At 37.6% G+C, this 22992-nt stretch overlaps 1 protein-coding gene across 4 annotated transcripts in view; it reads left to right on the top strand.

Annotated features, from left to right (window-relative positions):
* LCLAT1 (lysocardiolipin acyltransferase 1) overlaps positions 1-22992 on the top strand; it is a 123993-nt gene that overhangs the window by 7090 nt on the left and 93911 nt on the right. The window lies entirely within an intron of this gene.

The raw sequence follows: 22992 nt of genomic DNA, 5'->3' as shown, positions 1-22992 counted from the left end.
AAAAGGAAAATCCAGGGTACTCAACATTGTGTTGTTCCAGGAGTCCCAAGGTCCCTAGCTAGTTCACCTTCTCTCCACCTTCACAGTCTCCTTAGGGAAAAATACATTTACTTGATTTTACTGGAGGTGTAAATTAGATTGGGATTACTTTTGCTGACTAAACAAAAAGTTAGCCAGCTATTTCTTCGGAAAAATTGACTTATTCAGGAACAACAAAGAATTGCAGTCTGGAACATGCAACCATGGCGGGCCATGTGCAAGTCTGCTAAAATAAAGTAGAGGAAACTCTTATAGAGGGGAAGAGGACGTTGGGAAGGCTGCTACAAAGAGTTCTTCCTATTGTGCTTTACCATGACATAGGACGCGAGAGCTCCCACTTAATGGCCTCCCTACTTCATTTTAAAAGAGGGTTCTGTTCAGTAACTTTTTATGCTTCCTTACGGAAGAAAACAGAGTGGAAATTAAGACACTTAATGAAGTTAATTTTTGGGTCAGTTACTTGGAGGTGACAATTTAACTGTCGTTACCAGAGAGTAATTCTGAGGGTCACTGTTCAGTAAAACCAAACACTTATTAGTTTTAGATCTCTTAGGAAGCTTGACCATCTAATGAATTAATTTATTTCTGCATTTATTTATAAATTTATAGTAAGCCTAAATTTCTGGCTTAGTTTGGGATAGAGAAAAATTTATCTTAATGAAAGATTGGTTTTATAGAGGGGACTAATTCAGTTTTTCTAGTGGTTGTTAGAGATCTTGAAGCTGTGCATTATTTTCTAAACAAAGAAATAGGCATGTGCATAGTGATTAAGAGCTATGTAAGGAGAATTTGTGGAAATCTTTGAAATGTACCAGAAGGATTACTGGGTGTCTTCTATGGAAATGAGTTGATATCTAGAGCACTTTTCCTGGAGATCTATTCTATAGCGTCTGCAGCTTTTACTGTTTTTTAAATTTATCTTACAACTTTATAAGTTGTGAATAACTGACAGCAATGCAAATAATCCTTGTCCTTAGACATGCAAATGAAATTTGTAGGTTGGAGGTACAATTGATTTCTTTTCCTCTTCTGTGGATGAAACCCTTTTTAGATCTATTAAGCAAACTCATCCTCATTCCCCATTGCTTTATGTTTGTGCTCTTTGCATTCGCTTTTGAATGAGATGGCACATCTTATTTGTTTTGTAATTAATGAATTAAGTAAAATCATAGATAGGTGTTCATTTATATCTATTTAATTAATTAATTTCTCTTTTTTTATTCTTTTTTTTCAGTTATATTTATATGGGAGACACAGTGTTACCCTTTTGTTTGTTTGTTTAAATTATCTTTTATCTTGAACTCTGAACTTAGCCTAATGAGCTTGTGTAGCATTTACTGTCATTGTGACTTGGACACGGGAATTTTATTTTTTAACCTAAGTCAGTTTACCCACTATAAAAAGAGGTCACAGCGCTGTTTTTCTGCTGTGGTGGTTGTGAGGATTAAAAGAGATGTTGCAAGTAAAACACTTCTCACAGTACCTCATACATCTTAAGAACTCTGTTTTTTTTTTTTATTATTAGAAAGCTGTGAGCACCTAATTTTATCTTCCTGAGACTTAATATCTTAATCTGTAAAAAAATAAAAAAAAATGAGGGGACTTTTTAGTTGGTTGTTAGGTTGTAAAATGTTCCTGGCACTAACTGGAAAGAATGGAAGAATGTAACTGACAATAGTTATTTTTGGAAAGAAGAACATTTTTAACATGCAAGTGACCTTGCTGCTCAGAGTAAGAGAAATGTAGAGTTTGATCAGGTAGGAAAAGTAGGGTTTGATCTGGTGAGCAATTAGTTCAGAACAGCAGCCTGCTAATTCAGCTCAGTAAACATTGATTGAGAAGATCCTGCTCTGCCTGCCTTTGTACTAGGAAGAAACATTAGGACTGGAAATGTGGCTCAGCAGGGTAACAGAATTACCTTTTTGCCTTAAAAAATTTGGAGGGTGGATCCTGATAGATGGAAGGCTTTAGAGCTGAGCATCTTGATAGTTGTGGGCATGCTCACCAGGGAGTAGGAACTGGAAAGGGCTGAATTTTGCTTAACCTAGGGTTGACCATTTGGATTTTCAAAGACAATTTCAGGGTGAGTAGGGATGTGTGATAATTGAAGAAGAGAGACGAGCAGGAAAAGTGGCTCAAGGATATATCTGTTTAAATTGACCAGTCCCTCTGACCCTTAGTATTTACAAATGTTTTTACTTAAGGGTTTTTTGGAGGGTTTGAGGGTGAGAGTGGACAGGAGCAGGGTAGAATTGGTGAATTGGTTGAGTCAGTTACCTTCTTCTCTCCTTAGAGGCTGAGAGAAGTTCCTCAGAAATTAGCAGTGATCTGGGGAAGATCTGAGCCTTCTGTGGGTTATGTAATTGGAACAAGTTTGGGAATGGTTCAAGGGCATCCTCGGCTACTATTAGTTTAGGACAGTGGTCGGCAAACTGCAGCTCGCGAGCCACATGCGGCTCTTTGGCCCCTTGAGTGTGGCTCTTCCACAAAATACCACATGCAGACGCGCATGTACAGTGCGATTGAAACTTCATGGCCCATGCGCAGAAGTCGGTATTTTGTGGAAGAGCCACACTCAAGGGGCCAAAGAGCCGCATGTGGCTCGCGAGCCACAGTTTGCCGACCACTGGTTTAGGATAATGAAAATAAGCCTCAGTGGAAGATGTCTATCTTGTGAACAACAAGGAGTTTACACATAGGTAGATACCTGTAGTTATAACTGGTTTATACATTCATTTTGATATAACTAAATTAAATACTATAAACAAAAGCAGCAGTTTGCCTAATACAAACATTTTTTAAAGGTTTATGCAAAATAAAATGGTCCTTGTAATTTGTCTTTAGAATCAGAGTAAATTAGTAGATGCATGCCTGCTTTCTTTGAGTTCCTATAGCTATCTTTGGAACTTGAATACTCCAAGTGTTATGTAGTGTGGGGAGGGGAGCTGCCCCTTACTCTATTTCTTCTGGAGATTGGAATCTAGGCTCAGATTTTGTCCTCCCTGTCCATATTCTAGCTAGGGGTATTGCTATTAGGGAAAAGCTGAAGCTTCAAGGGCCTGGCCAGTTTTAACATTGCTGTTTCCTGCTCTCCCTAGACTGGGAAGGGGAATGAGGAGGATGGATGGGTGGATTGGACATATCTTGGGCTCTAGCTTTACTCTTCCGGCATTCCCATATTAAGTATTGTGACCATTACCATCCTCCTGGATTCCTGAGTTAATAAGCCTGTTAATTAATCCAGTTAGTACTTGAATGTCTCAGTTCCATGGCCCATGATAGCCTTTTTATACTGTGAATCATCTTACTAGCCCGGTATGCTGTTCCAAACTCCATTTTCCCTTCTCCCATTTGTCATCTTCACTGGCTGAAAGACAGAGTTGGGACTCTTTTTCTGAGAAGCTAGCAACAAAAGGATGAGATGATGTGTGCAGTGTGGGGAAAATAAATTGTGATGCTTCTGAACTATGGACCATTAACAAGGCAGTTGCTAGTTATTGAATGTACTTTCTAAAAGCTTTGAGTAAGTCTTTGTAATGGTTTCTATGTCTAGAGTGTTCATCCTGCTTCATGAATCTGAACAGGAAGCTTCTGTGAATAGATCATTCACATTTCTGTTTATATTGCTGTTGTTGAAGTGTTCTATAGTTGTTTCATAAACATTTCTTTGAAAAATAAACATTTCTATTAGAGAGATACATTGTAAGTTTCCTGTTGATAGAAAATAAAATGGTACATTTTGGTCAAAGAACAAAACCTGGCATTTGTTTCGAATTTGGTCATGTGATTCTTTTTGAATCTTTATGTTAAAAATTAGGTACCATTTTGTTTAAAGTTCAATGTTCTAGAGTTCAGCCCTTACTTTTGATGCTGTGTACAATACCTTGTTTTTATTTAACTCAGATAGATGCTTATGTGAGATCATTAGCTGGTGTCCTTTGAGTAGTGAAGGCTTTGGGGGTAAGTAGGGTACCTTAACTACGTGGATAACTCGGACAACTAATTCTGTCCATGTGCTCTCCTATCTCTAGATTCACATCTGTCCTGTGTCTGTTTGAAATCCCTGGTCATTACCTTTGGTCTCAACTGGGCTAGCATTAAATTCATTCTCAATTCCAGCTTAATTTTCCACCTGGATATATCTGCTTTTGTCTATTTATTCATCTAGACTTGAACCTTCATACTCAATTTGTTCTATTACTTCTTTTGTGATGCTTTTGATGTTTTTCTCTACTTCTCATCTTTATGCTTGTGTTATTTTTATAGCCTACTATTTGTTTTCTAAAATAACAACTTCCATTTATTGTGTATGTGATATAATAAAAAATATATCTGGTCATTAACCCTGGATTCAATCACAGAGCTTCAAAAACCCTTGGAATTTCCCAAGTGGTAGGAGTATCTTTTGTTCTTCATAATAAACCATACCTGAGTTTATGCTACTGAAGTGACTAAGGGTGGTCTCTACAATAGTTTCCAGGGTAGGAGCTCGTCACACCAGAACGACTTAGCTCTTCATTAGAGGGTTGGAGATTTTATTAAATTAATTTTTTTATTTAAAAAAATAAAAAATCTTTATTGTTGAAAGTTTTACATATGTCCTCCTTTTCCCCCCATTGACTTCTTCTAGTGCATCCCAATCTCCCATCCCAGGCCTTAACCACCCCATTGTCTGTGTCCATGGGTTATGCATATATGCATACAAGTTCTTTGGTGGATCTCCTCCTACCCACCCACCCCCCACTTTCCCTCTGAGGTTACCCCCTTAACTCTGGGCTGAGAGAGGGATTAGAGTTTGGTCATATAGCCAGTGATTTAATTAATCATGCCTATGCAGTGAAGCTCTGTATATAAACTCTGGGACAATGGAGTTTCTGGTTGATCAACCCATTGATCTGCTGGGAGGGTGACATCTGAATTTGTCCTCCTAGACCTTGCCCTACACATCTTCCATTTGGCTGTTCCTGAGTCTTATCCTTTATAATAAAACTATAATCGTTTACATATAGTGTTTTCAATGAGCTCTGTCTATTCTAGTAAATTACTGCACTTGTAGGAGGGTTGTGGGAGCCCCAAATTGTAGCCAAGTTGGATAGAAATTCTGTTAGCTTGTGGACATCAGAAGCAACGATAGCCTTGTTGGGTACTTTGCCCTTTAACTTGTGGGATCTGATGCTAATCCAGTAATGACTGTCAGAATTGAATTGTAGGATACCCATTTCAGGTGCACTGTGCTTACCCTTTGTCGGGCATTGTGGCATGGTTTTTGTTGTTGTTAATCCTCATTCGAGGACATGCTTAGAGATGTGCTGATTAATTATGAGAAATTAGCTCACATGATTATGAAGTTTGAGACGTCTCATGATCTGCTGTCTGCAAGATTGAGAGTCAGGAAAGCCAGTGGTGTAATTCAGTCTGAGTCTCAAAGCCTGAGAACTAGCGATGCCAATGGTGTGAATAAATCCCAGTCCAAGGGCCAGAGAAGATGAGATGTCCCACCCATGCAGCTCAGTGAGGTGGGAAGAAGTGGGTGAATTCTCCATCCTCTGCCTTTTGGTCTATTCAGGTCCTCAATAGATTGCATCATGCCACCACACTGGAGAGGGTAATCTGTTTTTCTAAATTCATCAATTCAGATGCTAATCTAATGCTGAAATACCCTCACAGACACACCTAGAAATTATGTTTAATCTGGGTACTCATTGGTCAGTCAAATTGACACATAAATTAGCCACTACAGTGTGCCTCTTAGTAGTAAAAGGAATTGAAATTATTCTGATCCTTTTCATTTTAGTTAGTGTCTTTGGGATGAAAGAGCAGGTATGTGGAGAAGAACATGGTGGACTTAGAAGCCACCCACGTCTTCTCATTTGGATCACTTACATCTGGAACATTTTCTTTGATTTTGTTGTCAATATGTTTCTTATCTCTTTACTTCCTTTATAATTCTCCCTAATTATATTCTTGATAATTTGTGAAACTAAATACTTTTGTGTTTATTTCTCCTGAAGTGACATGAAAATATACTTACTTTTATGGATGGACTAGAGACCCAGTGCACAAAATTTGTGCATGGGTAGGGCCCCTATGCCTGGCCAGTGGTCAGGGCCGATTGGGGCCTTCTGGCTGTTGGCTGGGGCCTCCCCTCCCTGGCTCCAGGCTGCTGGCTGGGGCCTTCCTTCGTTCTGTGCTGCTCCCTGGTGGTCAGTGCATGTCATAGTGAGCAATCTGTCTTCCCGGTCGAACTCCTATGGGGACAATTTGCATATTAGCCTTTCATAGATAGATAGATAGATAGATAGATAGATAGATAGATAGATAGATAGATGGATGAATGTAGACACATCCAAAGTGATGGCAAAATTTGGAAACCTTTCAGAGAGCAGACTACCAAACTTACGTTTTTGTCTTCTCACATGCGTTCTGCTTTTGGATTGCCCCTTGCCCTCAGTTGTTTTAACTTTTTAAAAGGGATCATTAAGTGAATAATGGAGACGAATGGGCAGCATCTTGTTGTGGTTGCTGTTCCTTGGCTTCACCATTATCCACAGTCTGCATTCGGCTTTCCAGGTTCTGAAATCTAATTTCCTTGCTTCATCCAGTGCTCATGACTTCATTCATGGAAGGAAATTCAGAAGGGATTGATATTTACAAAAGCCAGAGGTCTGTATAATAATTTATATGGAGAGATTGATCTTTCTGGTTAAATTCATATTCACTGTTTAGAGTATCTTTCTGTGTTAATAATCTAACAATATCTTACTGAACAAAGTCATTCCAATAGTAAGAAAGTTGACTAGTATGTTAAGCGATGATAAAATGGCATACAGATAAACATGTTTTAAGGATTTTATTTAATTGATAATCAGTGAAGGAATCAGGCAAGTGGTATAATTGGTTCAAAGGAAAAGTAAAAAAATAAAATAAATAAAACACCCACAAATTTATATGAAATAAAGGAACGTTGAACTGGATTGCAAATGGAGACAAAAGTGGTTTGTGGGAGGAAGGAAGCCAGGTAGCAGTGAGGGAAGTCAGTAGAAACCTCTACCTGACAGGATAGAATCTGCATATCTCTGTTACCTACAACTTAGTCACGCAATCTCAGAAAGAATCGGAATGCGATATGGTGGAAGGGTGTGCTATAAACAGTGCCAGGTTTTTCATGTTTTCCTGTATATGTGACTATGAATTATAAGTGGGAGTTAGAGGATATTTGAGAACAGTTCTGCTGGACACTCTTGGAGCCTAATGAACGTTTACAGTTTATCATCACTTTGTAAATGAATACAGACATTTTAAAATAATTCAGTTTTTATTTAAATAATTGGTTATACACAGATTCAGGTTTGAATTTTTTATAGAAGTTGATAATTTTCTTTTTGCCACTGGTATTTTTATGAAAAGCTGTTGGTGACTTGGAGTATGTCACAGGGTTTTATATGCTCTGATTTTGTAAAGATATAATAAAGTTGCTTAAAATTATTGGGATGACTTATTGTGCAGTTGGAAAGAACCCAAGCTTTCTGATAATCTGAATCACTTACCTTATACATAAGAACGTGTAAGTATTATGATTTTATAACCTAACCTACTTTTAATTCTTTCTGAATATTTTAATGTATGTTTAAACAAAATAATTTTTTAATTAACATGCATGCTTTATACATCTGGATGCAGTATTTCTCTGTTAGCTGGAATACATGTTAAGTGATGCTTTCCTTTTTATGATTCTTTCTGATAGATGATTTCTCCTAATATTGTGATGCCCTCTAGTGAGTTCAGCTTTGCAGATAAGAAGTTTGTGAGAAGCAGTAATCCGTACAATAAAATCTTTAAAAAGAACATTCTAGTAATTAGAACTTTTCCTATATGTGTTGTGAGATGGCAAGTTTCTGTCTCTGGAAATGTTTAGGCATAGATTTAATAATCTCTCATGAGTTTTATTATTGTTGAATTAAGTATAATTAATGTTCCAGAGACCTTTAAAATCTTCTTCAGCTTTTAAGGTTCTGGATTTATATGAGCCATTAATCATCAAGGTTTGTGAAGGTTTCAAAGGTAGTGTTAAGTCATGGATGTGACTTCAAGTAACTTATTTGCATCAGTTTGGAGAAAACAACAGTAGCTAGCCTTTATCGAACATTTATTCGGTTTCTGTAGCTGCTCAAAACATTTTACCTTTATGTCATTTAATCCTCACAATAATTATGAGGTAGTACTATCTTTATAGTTCCACTAGAGGCCCGGTGCACGAAAATTGTGCACAGGGTGGGGGGGAGGGGGAAGTTCTCTTGTCCCGGCCTGCGCCCTCTCGCAGTCCGGGAGCCCTCAGGGATGTCTGACTGCCGTGGAGGTGGGAGAGGCTCCCGCCACCACCGCTGCACTCACCAGCCTTGGGCCCAGCTTCTGGCTGAGCTGCGCCCCCTGGTGGTCAGTGTGTGCCACAGCGACCAGTCTTTCTGCCATTCAGTCGATTTGCATATTAGCCTTTTATTACATAGGAGAGGATGTTACTAGGCCAGCAATTGAGACCCAGAGAGGTTAAATAAATTGCAAAAAGTCAGTAAGTCATGGAACCACGACCAGCTTATATCAAGCAATAGTGGGTAGGCTAAGGTCATTTTTAATTGTTTACAGGTTGGCAGTTCTCTGATGGGTTATTTAGTTTCAAGGTAATTACTCTTGGCTACATTATTTTTACATTGCTGCACTTAAGTGTATGGTTTCTCTTGAGTTTCAATAACAGATGTAGTAGTTTAATAATTTGTACCTAAATCCTATATAATAAAAGCCTAATATGCTAAGTGTCTGATTGTCCAGTCATCTGTTCAACCAATCAAAGCGTAATATGTTAATGATATGCTAAGGATGTTCAACCACTCCCTATGACGTGCACTGACTACCAGGGGGCAGTTGCTCTGACCGGTAGATTAGCTTGCTGCTGGGGTCTGGCCCGATTGGGACTGAGTGAGATGGGCCAGACACGCCCTGGAACCCTACTGCATTTCCTCCCCGGTTGGCCAACCTCCTGCACCCCTCCCCAGCCCTGATTGTGCATCGGTGGAGTCCCTCGGCCTGGCCTGCACCCTCTCACAATCCAGGACCCCTCGGGGGATGTCAGAGAGCCGGTTTCGGCCTGATCCCGCAGGACAGGCTAAGGGACCCCACTGGTGCACGAATTCGTGCACTGGGCCTCTAGTGTTTATATAAGATTTTTGGCCCATAAGATGCTTACTTTAAAGACTTATTTGACAGCTAGAATGAGACAGCCTTACTTTTCTAGTTTATTTTCTATAAAACATCCATTCTTTAAGATTTAGAGAACTTACTGCTCATTTCTGTGTTAAAGAATTCTCTTGAGGGCTTTATGGCTTAGGTTTCTTTTGGCTTTCAGAGTCATTTACCATCTTCATTGGATTTTAAGATTAGTATAGCTCTTTTCCTTTTGGTTTTCATCACAGGTAGAAACAGATTTCTCCATTTGTTGTTAAGTTCATCAGATCAGGAGCTGGCTTTTTGATACCCTGGAATCTCCCTATTTGTGGTGTACTCAGGTCAGTGTTGGTTGTACAGAGATAATAAAGGATACATTTGCAGTCCAATTATTAGAAAGCTAAACTGTAAGCACAAAGGAATGCTATATTGTGAAATATAAGGTAGTTTCTTTTTTCATTTCTGGATACTTGTCTGGTGTTAGTTTATGAAACGATTTCTTTGTATAAAGCATTTTTATATAGTTCCTAACTTGTATATAGTAAGTTACATATTACTGGTGACCACATTAGTGGTTACCATTGAGGGTAGTTAATTGGTAGGCAGTATGAATAAAGGAGACTTCTGGGTTGCAGGTAATGTTCTGCTCTGATCTGGGTGTACTCACTTTGTAAAAATTCATCAAGCTATACACTTAGGATTTGTATACTTTACTCTGTCCTCTAGTTTTAAAAAGGCTGAAAGTGGCATGTTCTCCTTCCTGGGAGTATGCCTTTTCCTTCTCCCTTTTAGTCCCCTACAGGCGTGCACCTCCTAAACTCTAAGGGACCCCACAAAATTTGCAACTAGGGGAGCAATGGGCAGTGGCAGCTCGTCCAGGACTAATTCCTGAACTTGTCCCCAAGGCTCCCTTTCTCTGACTCTCCATTGAGCTGACAGCAACCTCTTCCAGGCTCACTTCTTTCCCACAACGTTTCCAAAGAGCCAAAGCAGCTCCACCTAAGCTCTCTCCTGTTGCTTCTTCTATCCTAGGCCCGTCCTTGTTTCACTGTCCCCAGCTTAAATAAATGTACTCTCAAAATAAAAAAATATATGTAAAAAATAAAAAGACTGAAAGTATGCACCAAAACAAAATACAAAATAGAAAAAGTAAAAGAAACAAGGACTGACTGGATTGGGAGCCAGGAGAACTGGGTTCAAGCCTCAACTATACCACTAAAGACTGTTATTTTAGGCAATTCATTGACCCCTGTGAACCTTAATGATTGTATCTGTAAAATGGAAATAATGCCTACCTAATGTATTTCAATTGCAGTAAATATTTGAAAACACACTGGAGACTAGGAAATGCTCTTGGAAGCAGTATTTTTGTTAATACTTTTACATTTGTAGTATTGTTACTCTCACATAAAATGGACCCCATATATATTTAAAAGTAGTAAAAGGACCAATAGTTGAAAGACATTTTGATAAACTGAAGCAGTTTTGTTCATACCTGGTGTTGAATTCCTAAAAAAATATAAAATAGTAGAGCAATTTAGTTGACTTTCCTCCTTTTTAACACATTTTGTACCGCTCAGGAGTTTTCTCGTGTTTCGTGAGCCATCTGTTAAGGACCGCTCACGAGTGTTCTCGTTTTTCACGCCCATGGAAAAAGGAGCGAATCTAGATACTTATGTAAATTTTGTTTGGTCTCTCTTCATAGAGGAAAATGTTTTACGCAGTACCATACGTTAAAAAAGTACTGGGAACTTTAATTGTTTAATTGTTTTTGTAAATAAAAATTTTATAATTATTGAAAAACAACACCTAAAGTGCATTATGATGATTTAAATAACGTGCAGTTTGCCCAAAAACGTGCGGTCCCTGGCGTATGTCTTAGAGATTTCTATGCGGTACGCAATGTGTTAATACTAAGCCATTCAACAAGTAGTAGTCGAGTTCTTTCCAAGTGTGCTGGGTCTGATGTTGAAGCTATAATAGTGAACAATATCAACATGGTCCTCACAACTGTGGACCTGTAGAATTAAAATTCTAGAGGGAATGACAGGCCAAAAAACAGAAAACAGACAAACGAGTAAAACAACAAGTTGTAATGAGAGCCATAAAGGAAGTAATAAGTCAGGCAGAGAGAAACTACAAGGGGAACTTGCTTCCAGTAGTGGGTCAGCCTTAGTGAAAGCTGACATCTGAAAGGAAGCTAAACTATAAGCAAAAAGGAATGCTATATTGTGAGATATAAGGAAGAAAGGAGGGTAGTACTTAAGCAAAAGTCTGCGAAGACCATTGTAGGCTGCCTGGACAATTTGCACAAAGCCGAGGCAGGAAATGGCCTATTGGATTACTTGACCGAAGAGAGTGGTTGGAATGTCAGTGTAGGGGAGTGGGAGATGTTACACTTAGAAAGATAGGTGGGAACCAACTTTTATAAAACTTGCAGATTTTGGTAGAAATTTGATTTTCACTCTAGGCTTAATGTAAGACCATTAAGGAGTCTTAAACAGGGAAATGATATAATCAGAATTAAATGTCAAGATTTTTATTTTTATTTTTTTCCACAGTGTGGAGAAAGGACTGACTGGGTGGGTGGGGTTCTGGTTTGGCCAAGAGTGAAAAAAGGAAGTCACTTGTAGTCCAAGCAAAAGATGATGATGGCTTGGATTATGTGGTGGCAATTAAAATGGATGGAAAAATGGTAGCTTTAGGATATATTTTGGAGGTAAAGTTGACAGGTCTCTTGCTGATCTTACTGAATTTTGGGAGTGAGGGAAAAGAAAGAATGAAAGGTGACTCTTAGGTTTCTTGGTAGAGAATCTGAGTGGATGCTGTTACATTTATGGAGATGGAGAAAAACTGAGGGCAAGTGGGGGTAGGGGAAGGGGGAGGGCTAATTATGACATTTATTCTGAGTATGTTCAGTTTCATAGAACTGTTAGACACCAAGTATCAGGTAATCAGCTGCATCTGAGAGTTTGGAGCTCAGAGGAGAGGCTTGTGTTGGAGATATATTTTGGAACGGTCAGCATGGAGATAATGTAGGGGAAGGATGGAGGAGGAGAAGGACTCAGAGAAGACAACCAGTGTCTGAGTGGTAGGAAGCCCCAGCAGGTCCAGTGGAGGAAGAGCCAACCAAGGAGTGCATGAGAGAAGGACTAATGAGGTCAGAAGAAAGCCAGGGGAGTGGTGTCACAAAAGCCAAGAGAGGCTAGCATTTCAAGGAGGAAGAGGCCATTCATGTGGGAAGCTACCAAGAGACAGATTTAAACGAGAACAGAGAAGTGGCCATTGGACTTGGCAGTGTGAAAGTGGACTTTTTTGCTGAAGTGGTTTCAATGGAATGATAGAGGAAAAAAGCCAGACTATAGTTATTAAAGAGGGAATGGGAAGTGAGAAATGTTGTATATCCTTACAGTGCATTCTTTGTTGGGTAGATAATCACTTAATGTGTATGAGGAGTCTAAAAAACCCATTCAGTAAGCTTGTGGGTTTGCATTGTCCATAAATGGCTGTAGGAAATTAGCATTGGCTTTTGCCTCTAAATAAGTTTTCTTTAGTTAGCATTTGATTGTTAATTTAAAATGTCCTGAATTTCATAGGTGGCTTCTATTTTAGAGTAAAATAGAATGTTCAGTCTGTGTTAACTTCTACAGTTCGTATTATATTAAGTTGAAACTCGGAGTATTTACCTTTTCAGGAAAGTAATTATATGCCTTGAAAATCATGCAAGGACTATTTCATTTTGAAACACTTAAAAATTCATTTTGGTTTTGTAATTACAGTGTTTTAGTAAGAGAGACATCTAAACGGATTGTATTTGGCAATTATGTGCATGTTCGTGTTCTAAACTAAGCAATGTTTCTGTGGTTTAGATTTTTCCTTGGAAATAGAATTTTAATCAGTGTAGGTTAAACTTTTTCCCAAGCATGTTATAATTAGCACTGGCCACAACTTAATCCTACAAATGTATATAATTTAATATTTTATGAGTACTCCTGCCATTAAATAAAAGCAAAAAGGAATTATCTGGATATTCAAAAAATTCTCTAGCTTGTTTTTCCATAATATGGCTACTTAAAGAGAATTAATCCATTGCCTGTATGGTCCTGTCACTGGGAATGATGTTACTTATTTTAGAGTTACCTGGTCTTAATATACCGTGACAGCTTATTCCTATGTTCTTTTGAGTATACTGTGTATTAATGTAATTACTGGGAAAGATATTGTAGGATCTGCTTTCCAAATGTGTTTAGTCTGCCAACTCAGGTCCACGGCTTTGGCCAACACATAGACCTGTTCAAAATTCTAAGGGCAAATAATTTGGATTATAGCAAATTTTTTAAGAAAGTTGTTAAGCACCTTCTTTTGAGTAAGACACATTTAGGGTCTCAGTTTTTTAACTTCCCAGTTTGTAAAAAACAAGAAAAAGTCTGAAAAACTGTTATAGCCAAGAGGAGCCTAGGGAGACACGATGACTAAGTGTAACATAGTATCCAGGAAATGAACAAGGACATTAAAAACACTAACGAAATTTTAAAAAAAATTAAATATTTTTATTGGTTTTTAGAGAGAAAGGAAGGGAGAGGGATAGAAAGATAGAAACATAGATGAGGTGAGAGAGAAACATCATCGGTTGGCTGCCTCCCACATACCTCATACTAGGGATCGAGCCTACAACCCAGGCATGTGCCCTGAACAGAATTGAACTGGTGAGCTCTTGATTCTTGGGTCGACACTCAACCACTGAGCCACACTGGCCAGGCTAAGGAAATTAAAGTAAGGAAATTTAAATAAAGTACAGACTTTAGTTAAGAAAAATGCATTAGGGCGTTGTCTTAGAACTGTAGATAGCCTTAACCACTATTTAAAAACATTTTTACTGTAAAAATTAAATCATGAAATTTTAATCTCATGATATCACATTTTATGTAAGTCATAGAAAATTGAATTATAAGTATAAAGTAATAAAATTAACTTAGCATTCTTAACACATTATCAACTTGTACTATTTTTCTCACTTCATTGTAGACTGGTAGAAACCTTGACATATATTGGGATTGGTCTTCAGTTTACATTGGGGGGGCCACTGACCTAACCAACCTCATCTTCTCTCACTATTCTTCAGAACATAGCCAGATATACTTTTGCTTAATTTTGACTTACTTGTTTTCATCCATGTTGTTTCCTCATTCCTGGTTACATTCTACTCATCCTTCCGGGTTCATCTCAAATCCTCCTTGTGGCAGGGACTACTAGCTGTCCACCAAAATTTGTTCTTTTTTTCCCAAACCTGAAGGTAGCTCTTGTTGCCCATGTGACTGAATTCTAGCCAGTGGAATGTGAGGAGAAATGGTAGGTTGTGGTTGTCTATATTTTCTGCTGGCTGGCTAGATACCATAGTGTGGAACTAGGGGAATGCAGAGCCATAATGAAGCAACCTGGATTCCTGAATAACTGGGTGGAAGAGAGTTGTCCACCAACCTGAATCTTCTTCCCTATTGTGTTAAGTTGGGTTCTAAAATTTGTTACCTAATTTTTACCTACTGTAATACTGTTACTTACTCTAGGAAGCAGTTTCTGACTATTCCAGTTCACTTAGATTATCACTTTGTCTCCCAAAATTCTATGGTACTTATTAGATACTAAAGGCCCGGTGCACACATTCATGCATGGGTGGGGCCCCTCGGCCTGGCTGGCGATTGGGGACATCTCGCCCAGTCCCGATTGGGGCCAGCCAGCTGGGGCAGGGACCGTGGGAGGTTGGCTGTGGGAGCGCACTGACCACCAGGGGGCAGCTCCTGCATTGAGCCTCTGCCCCCTGGTGATCAGTGCGCATCATAGCGACCGGTCGACTTGTCATTCAGTCGACGGATCATAATGGTCACTTAGGCTTTTATATATGTAGATTTGCTATTCACATAAAAAAAACAACAACCTGCAAAAGCAGAAAAAGAAAGCAGCCTGCATTGAATTTGTGCATGATTTGAATCATGTCTTTGTCTGATATTTCTTTTGTATCCTCTTCGGTACACAGTTTAGGCACTCAGCAAAGACTATAAGGAATAAAATGTTGGGAACAAATCTTTAAAATAAGGCATAGATATTGATGTCTGCAATGATGTTAAATTTGATTAACTTGATTTTAGTTTTCTCTGGTAGGTTTTCATTCTAAAGGAGAAACATGTTATACAAAACCCACAATTTAATAAATTAGAACTAAGATCTTACAAACTAGTGAAATTTGTAGTCACAAAGCCACTTCCTTTTCTCTACGCCTCCCTTTTTCTCTTCTACAAATGTTAAACTTTCATAACATGTTATGTTCTAGGCCAGTGATGGCGAACCTTTTGAGCTCGGCGTGTCAGCATTTTGAAAAACCCTAACTTAACTCTGGTGCCGTGTCACATATAGAAATTTTTTGATATTTGCAACCATAGTAAAACAAAGACTTATATTTCTGATATTTAAATGCCATTCAACAAAGAAAAATCAACCAAGAAAATGAGTTTCCGTGTCACCTCTGACACGCGTGTCATAGGTTCGCCATCACTGTTCTAGGCCTAGCTTTGCCACTTACTTATTCTGTAACCTTGGAAAGTATATTAGTCTGTCTAATTAAAGAGAAACTTTGTATTCTAGAGGTAGACATGATAAGCTGAATTTTTCCCCCTCCAAGTGAATGGATTTTGTACAGAGAATATAATTCATAAGGTGTGAGTAAAATAAAAACAAATGTGATGTTTCTTCTTTACCTTCCTAAGACCCAGCGGGGGAGAAAAGGGATGGGTTTCCACTCCATAACGAAATAGAGCTTTACAGTTTCTTACCACATAGGCAGGATAATGGGCCCAAGGAAGAACGGCTAATTCAGCATGTAGGTATTTTCAAGTTGGGGTTGAGGAGTGTCATGTGGCCTCAGCCTGGCCCAAAGAGAGGTAGCTGTTTGTGTACTAGAAACCCACCCTTACTCTTAAAACACTGCAAAGCTGGTGACACATTTACCTTTCAGATGAAGCATTTGTATCTAAATTCATGTGGTGCATCTTAACCTAGCTATATCAGTTTGTTTTTAATAACAATAATCACAACCAATATTACCAAGTATGTGCTATGTACAACCAATTACTGCTCCAAGTACTTTACATGTATTAACTCATTTGATTTTCACAACCCCTTGTCTGGTACTGCGGTTAGTCCTATTTTTATAATTGAGGCAGTAGCAGGTTGGAAATATCACAATTATTAAATGGCATATCTGGGATTCAAACCCAGATAATGAGCCTTTGGCTAATTTATGGGTGAGTCTGATGTTAAGTTTCATTCTAGGAGGCCTAGAATTCAAAAAGGAGATTTTTCTGGGAGTTCCTTACTGATACAACAAGTTTCTTTATTTACTTTTCTGCGTTTCTTCATCAGTAAAATACAGTTTCAAGAAACTAGGACCTTGAAGTGCTTCCTGTTGAATAAGACTAAAATTTTGAACTCTTAAATTTTAATACCTAAATTTTTCTTGTTACTACTTTCCAACAAATTTATTTTACTGCAGCATGAAAATTTTATTATAGATTTAATCTTACCTTGTAGTCATCAGTATGCACTAAACACTCTTGTGTTTAAGCCACACTATCCAGGATAGTACCCATTAAATGCATATGGCATTGCGCACTTGCAGTGTGTCTAGTGCAAATTGAGATGCACTGTAGATTTAAAATTCATGGCAGATTTCACAAATGTAGTATGAAAAAACAAGAATGTAAAGTAGTTTATTAAACTTGTTCTTATTTTAATAAGCAAAGTTTTGCTTGTTAAACTTTGCTCTGGTTTATCTTGGCCCCACTATCTCATTAGCCCAGGAACTGTGAGCTGCATTGTTTAACCTGGTGAATTCCATATTCTTTCTTCATAAAATTGGGAAAATCTCTCCCTCCCAGAGCTAAGGAGATTGTCCAGTGAGATAAGACGGTTTCAAAAGAATGCAGTAATGTTTGACATATTATGGAGGAAGATACTCAGTAATTGTTTCTTTCTCTTTTCTGATTTTGAAGTGGTTGTCAGTAGAGACTTCTTATTAATTTACTTAATTTAAATATAGAGTTTTATGTAGTGGAACTTATAAAGATATTTGGAAGGCAAATACTTTTGTAGTCTTTATTTGCTATAATTTGATTTAAAAAAAGTTGACATAACATTCATATAATTTTAAAAAGGTAAGTTTGTAGTTATTTCATTAGAATCTCCATAAAAAAGTGAACTATCAAAGGACTAAAGTGTTTCTACAAAGTATTTTATTTCATGCGCTAAAAGCATAATCTGTAGCATTGAAAGGAAATGAAGTCTGGGACAAATATTCTATACCTACCATTTTCTATATCATGTTGTTAAGGAAATGCAGTTAAACATTTTTTTAATTGACTTTTTTTATTTTGGTGTACATTTGTGAATGTTAAAATATGTATAGATTTGTGTAATCCCCATCACAATTAGGCTATAGAATAGTTTCATCACTCCAAAAAACCCCCTTGAGCCCGGCTGGTGTGGCTCAGTGATGGAGTGTCGACCTATGAACCAGGAGGTCATGGTTCAATAATTCCTGGTCAGGGCACATGCCTTGTTTGTAGGCTCAATCCCCAGTAGGGGCGTGCAGGAGACAGCCGATCAATGATTCTCTCTCATCATTGATGTTTCTATCACTCTCTCCCTCTCCCTTCCTCTCTGAAATCAATAAAAAAAAAAAAATCACACAAAAAACCACACACATGCACAAAACTTCCTTGTGCTATCCCTTTTAGTCATATTCTCTCTCTCACCCCAAGCAACCACTGTTCTATTTCCTTTATGATTGGATTAGTGGAGGCTACCAAAGATAAAAATTTTATCAAATATCTTATCAACTAAGATAAAATATGAGAAATATAAAATAAAATAGTGCATAGGAAAGCACTTAGCATATAGAGGCACCAGGTACTAAATACAAAACAGTTTCATATATAAAATTAGGTAATTGGATAAAGCTTAACTGCATTTTCCTATAGAGTCAATTTTGTGTAATCATTGATAACTTTTTTCTCCTGATTTAGAGCTTTAGGCTTATTTTTGAAAGGCTTTTGTTACACCTGGTCCTGATTGCTGGAAATCCATGTTATTTAATATCTTTTAACCTCATGTTCTTCATGAGAAAAAGTGGACAATAAAATCTATGCTCAGTTGGTTGAGTGTCGTCCCATACACCAAGGGCTGGTGGGTTCGATTACTGGTCAGGGCACATACCCAGATTGCGGGTTTGATCTCTCTTGGGCCACATGCAGGAGGCAACGGATGGATGTTTCTCCTATTCCCCCTCTCTTTCTCAAATCAATACAAACATATCCTCAGGTTTACACTAACTTTTGTGGTTAACGAATATCATGTCCCCTTGATTATCTGGATCTTCTCTTCCCTACCTCCTACCCCATGCTCCCAGAATAGGAAGGTTGATCCTTAAAGCTTCACCTTTCTACTTTAATAACTTTTGATAAGTGTCATTTGAAATGTATCACCAATTTCTCTGTTTTGGGGTAGAGGGAAATACACCAGATCTATTTAACTTTATCTTAATATTTCAGGATTCATTTCACATTATGCCCATTTCATTAAATATGATTTTTTAAATTGATAATTGGGACATGTGGGCTGAATCTTTGCCAACCTCGGGGATTCCTTTTGAACTTGTATTCCTAAGCTCCTACTATAATAGTGATTTTCTTTTTTTACCTTTTTATCTTTTTCTGAAAAGTACACAGTGTTCTAATGACATCCTAGGTAATGGGATAGAATTGTTGTTCTACAAATTTAATTATGTAATCAAGTGCAGAAGTAGATTCAGTATGTTTTTGTTCTGGCTCACAAATCATCATGTACACTGGCCTTTATCATTCATTAATTATTAGTGTTCATAATATTAATAGAATCAGTAAGTTATAGGACTGGAAAGAATCTTTGACATCTAGTCAACTAATTTTTAATTCTATCTAACCCAAAGCCCCCTTTTTATAATAAATACTTTGTGATATTCTTTTTTAGTATCCTGGAAGGGAATTCATTGTTAATGAAATTTTTTACTCACATAAATAAAATAAATCAATATAATTCTCTAACTGTAATATAAAGGAGAATGTAATACAGTATGAGGTATGAGTATGCTAGAAGACAAAAAAACGAAGAACCCAACATATTTCTAAAATGCTGGTGGGGGAGGGGCGGGTACTGTTCCATCGATAACCATCACCTAGACCCAGCTTTCTTATTTTATTAGTAAAGAAGGAAGGGATGGGGATGAAAGGGCAGAAGAGGGGGTGCTGGTTGAGGGGCTTGATGTTACCTTCTCAGATTATACAAGTGTGGTTAGTGGTAGGGTTTGAACAGAGAGCCCAGGTTTATGATCTGCTGTGCTGCTCTTGTGCGTGCTTCTGAAGCCACTCTTCATAAGAGGAGAATGAATCCAATGGGTGATGAACCCAGGGGTGTTATGTAAACAGTCAGTAGGTATAAAACTTGTTTCATGGTTTTTCTAAAAAGTTATATGAAAGCATTTTCATTTTTAAATGGGATGGTTAACTGGATATTATATTTGACATGTTGCTGGCTGTGGAGGTACAGATAATATATGGGATTACTCTTTCAGAATTAATCTGTTGGCTAAGGGAAGTTCTGTGATGTAGTGACAGCACAACTGTATCTTAAACCTTTGGCACACGGCAGCCTCCCAGTTAGTAAATGAAGATATTTGGGGTCTTTCTGCTGGATACCGTGTAGGATGGTAGATATGTGGATATGTGTAATACTCCGGAGGACGTCCTATAGGTTTATAGCCACCTCCTGAGCTCCCACGTTCTGGCTTTGTGACCTTGGGCATAAACTCATTTCTTCATCTGTAAAATTCCTACCTTTTCTTTCTCACAGATTGCCACAGTGTCAAATAGTGTAAAGGAAAGTGGTGTACTGTACTGTGTGATATGCAAATACAATGGATTTGTGTTAACTAAAAGCCTGGTATTCTCACTCTCCAAGATTATAAAGTCCTATTTTAATACTCAACAGTTTACATATTATTATGGTTATTATCAATTAATTTACTTTAAATTTACTTTTCAATTACAGTTGATATACAATATTATATTAATTTCAGGAATACAACATAGTGATTAGACATTTATATAACTTACAAAATGATCACCCAATAAGTGTAGTACCCTTTAGTTTCACTACTTTACCTAGTCAAGGAAGACTTGTCTGGCCTTTCTAATATAGTATATGGCCTTTATGACATTCTTTCATAGCCTTTACTAGTATTATAATTGATTTCATATTTGAGTATGTAGGTTCCATGAAAATTCTGTAATCTAATGTACTTGTTGAAGGTAAAGTATTATTTCCAAAATACAGTAAAATTAACACTCAGGGGAGATGTACTGTGTTGATCCTGTAGTCTAATCCTCCCTGATAGTCTGGTGTTTCCAGAGGAGCTTGGAGTAGAACACAATATGAAGCAACCCTAGCACCAGTTCAAGTTTCTTTCTTTCTTCCTTTTTTTTTTAAAAATATATTTTATTGATTTTTTACAGAGAGGAAGGGAGAGAAATAGAGAGTTAGAAACATCGATCAGCTGCCTCCTGCACATCTCCCACTGGGAGACGTACCCGCAACCCAGGTACATGCCCTTGACCGGAATCGAACCCGGGACCTTTCAGTCCGCAGGCCGACGCTCTATCCACTGAGCCACACCGGTTTCGGCGTTTCTTTTTACTTTCATCATTTAATTTCTTGGGAGGAGCATTGTCCTCTATAACTTCTGGAACGTTGCTTCTGAAGTTCATCAGTTATGTGGAATTCTGTAGTAACTTAACTTTGATACTTTTGACTATAGCATAAACATTGAATTTGTTTTTCATCAAAGTTCCAGGTAATCAGGACAGTGATGTTCTAGAGAAAAACTGAGATAAGACAGGCTTTGCATTAAGAACTGATACTTCTGTGGTGTTTTGTTAAACATGTGAAAGACATTTTATGTTTTATAAATATTTTTATTTTAAGAAGAGTGTAATTTACTCTCTTGTAGCAGCCTTGTAACTTTGTAATTTATTTTCTTTTTGGACTTCATGCTTTTGCTTAATTATTGATTTCTTTTTCTTATTGATTTCTTGAATATACATTTATGAAAATTTCTTTACATTAAGCAGCTATGCCTCATTAATGTAAATCTGGCTTTGCTTTGTGGGTCTTATGATTGCTTTATTTCTTCTTTTTTTAATGTATTAGCAATTGTACTCTTTATAACCCCATTTCAATGCTGTTAATAGGACCTATCACCTTGACACTATTTTGATATTTTCCTCTGCCTGTATCATGGATTCCCCCTTTCTTTTATAGTCTGGTGTTTGTGCTACCCAAACATAATTTGTTTTATTGGGAAGAATACAAGCTTTGGAGCTAAATGGATGCAGGTTTAAATCCTAGCTCTGCTGCAACCTTGCCAGTTATATAGTCTGGGCGTGTTTGAATGTTTCGGAGTTCACTTTCTTCAACTGCAAATGGGTGTGCTTTTTCTTCCAGAGTCGTGAGGTTAGGATTATTTTATGTAAATCACTGTATATAGTATTTCTCACTCTCCTATATCTATTCTGAAAAGAGAGGCAGAGTGCACTAGACTGAGAATGGGAAGTCCATGCCTGCCCTAAGGCCCCATCTGTCTCAAAAATTATGTGAGTTGTGATTTTTGTGAAGATCATCTGAGGAGTAAACAAACTACTAGGCAGTCTAGATCATAACCCTCTTAGCAGTAAGGAAAAGTGAATCTGGTCCTCCATTGCATCATCTGGGACATGACGAGTTTGTCTAGGCCACTGGTTCCCAATGATGTTCTTTAATGTCTCTGAGGGAGGAGGGAATCTAAGTCAGGGTGAGGAGTCAGGTCTGGGGGCAGAGGATACATCTGAACGGATCTGCTCTGCTCTTTTTTTATATATGAGACTTCTTGGTGAGATTTTTGAATGAAGGGTTTGATGGCCCAAAAGGTTTGCAAACCAGTACAATAAGTTATTTCTAAAGCTCCTTTCAACTGACTTTCTGTTGTAGGTGATTTTAAAATAAAGTTTTAGAGATCGCTTTTATAATTTATGCATTATACTGTTCTGAAAACTACCTCCTTTTGTTTATTAAACAGAGTAATTACACTTTTAAGTTCTATAAATAACTTAGAGAGAGCAAAACATTGATATGAGAGAGATACATTAATTGGTTGCCTGCTGTATGTGTCCCGATGTTCTTTCACTGACATTTAGAACATTTTTTTAACTTCCAAAACAAACTTCATACTCATTAGCAGTCACCCCCCACTCCACCTGCCTCCAGTTCTAGGGAACCACTAATCTACTTTCTGTCCCAATAGATTTTCCTGTTCTGGCCATTTTATATAAATGAAATCATACAATATGTGGACTTTTGTGATGGGCTTCTTTTACAACATAATGTTGTCAAAGTTAATCTATGTTGTAGCATGTACCAAGTACTTCATTCCTTTTTTTGTTGAATGATATCCACTGATGGCTGTACCACTTTTTAAATTCATTTTTCAAATGAAGGATATTTGGGTTGTTCCTACTTTTTGACTGTTAAAGAATTGTGCTGCTGTGAACATTCATGTATATGTTTTTGTGTAGCTATTCATTTTCCTTTAACTTATGTATATATATCTAGGAGTGGAAT

The sequence above is a fragment of the Myotis nattereri genome, assembly GCF_964212035.1.
Source record: "Myotis nattereri genome assembly, chromosome: 10".
NCBI classification, from domain to species: domain Eukaryota; kingdom Metazoa; phylum Chordata; class Mammalia; order Chiroptera; family Vespertilionidae; genus Myotis; species Myotis nattereri.
Note: the sequence above shows the minus strand (reverse complement) of the source record. Positions and strands in the feature narration are given on the sequence as shown.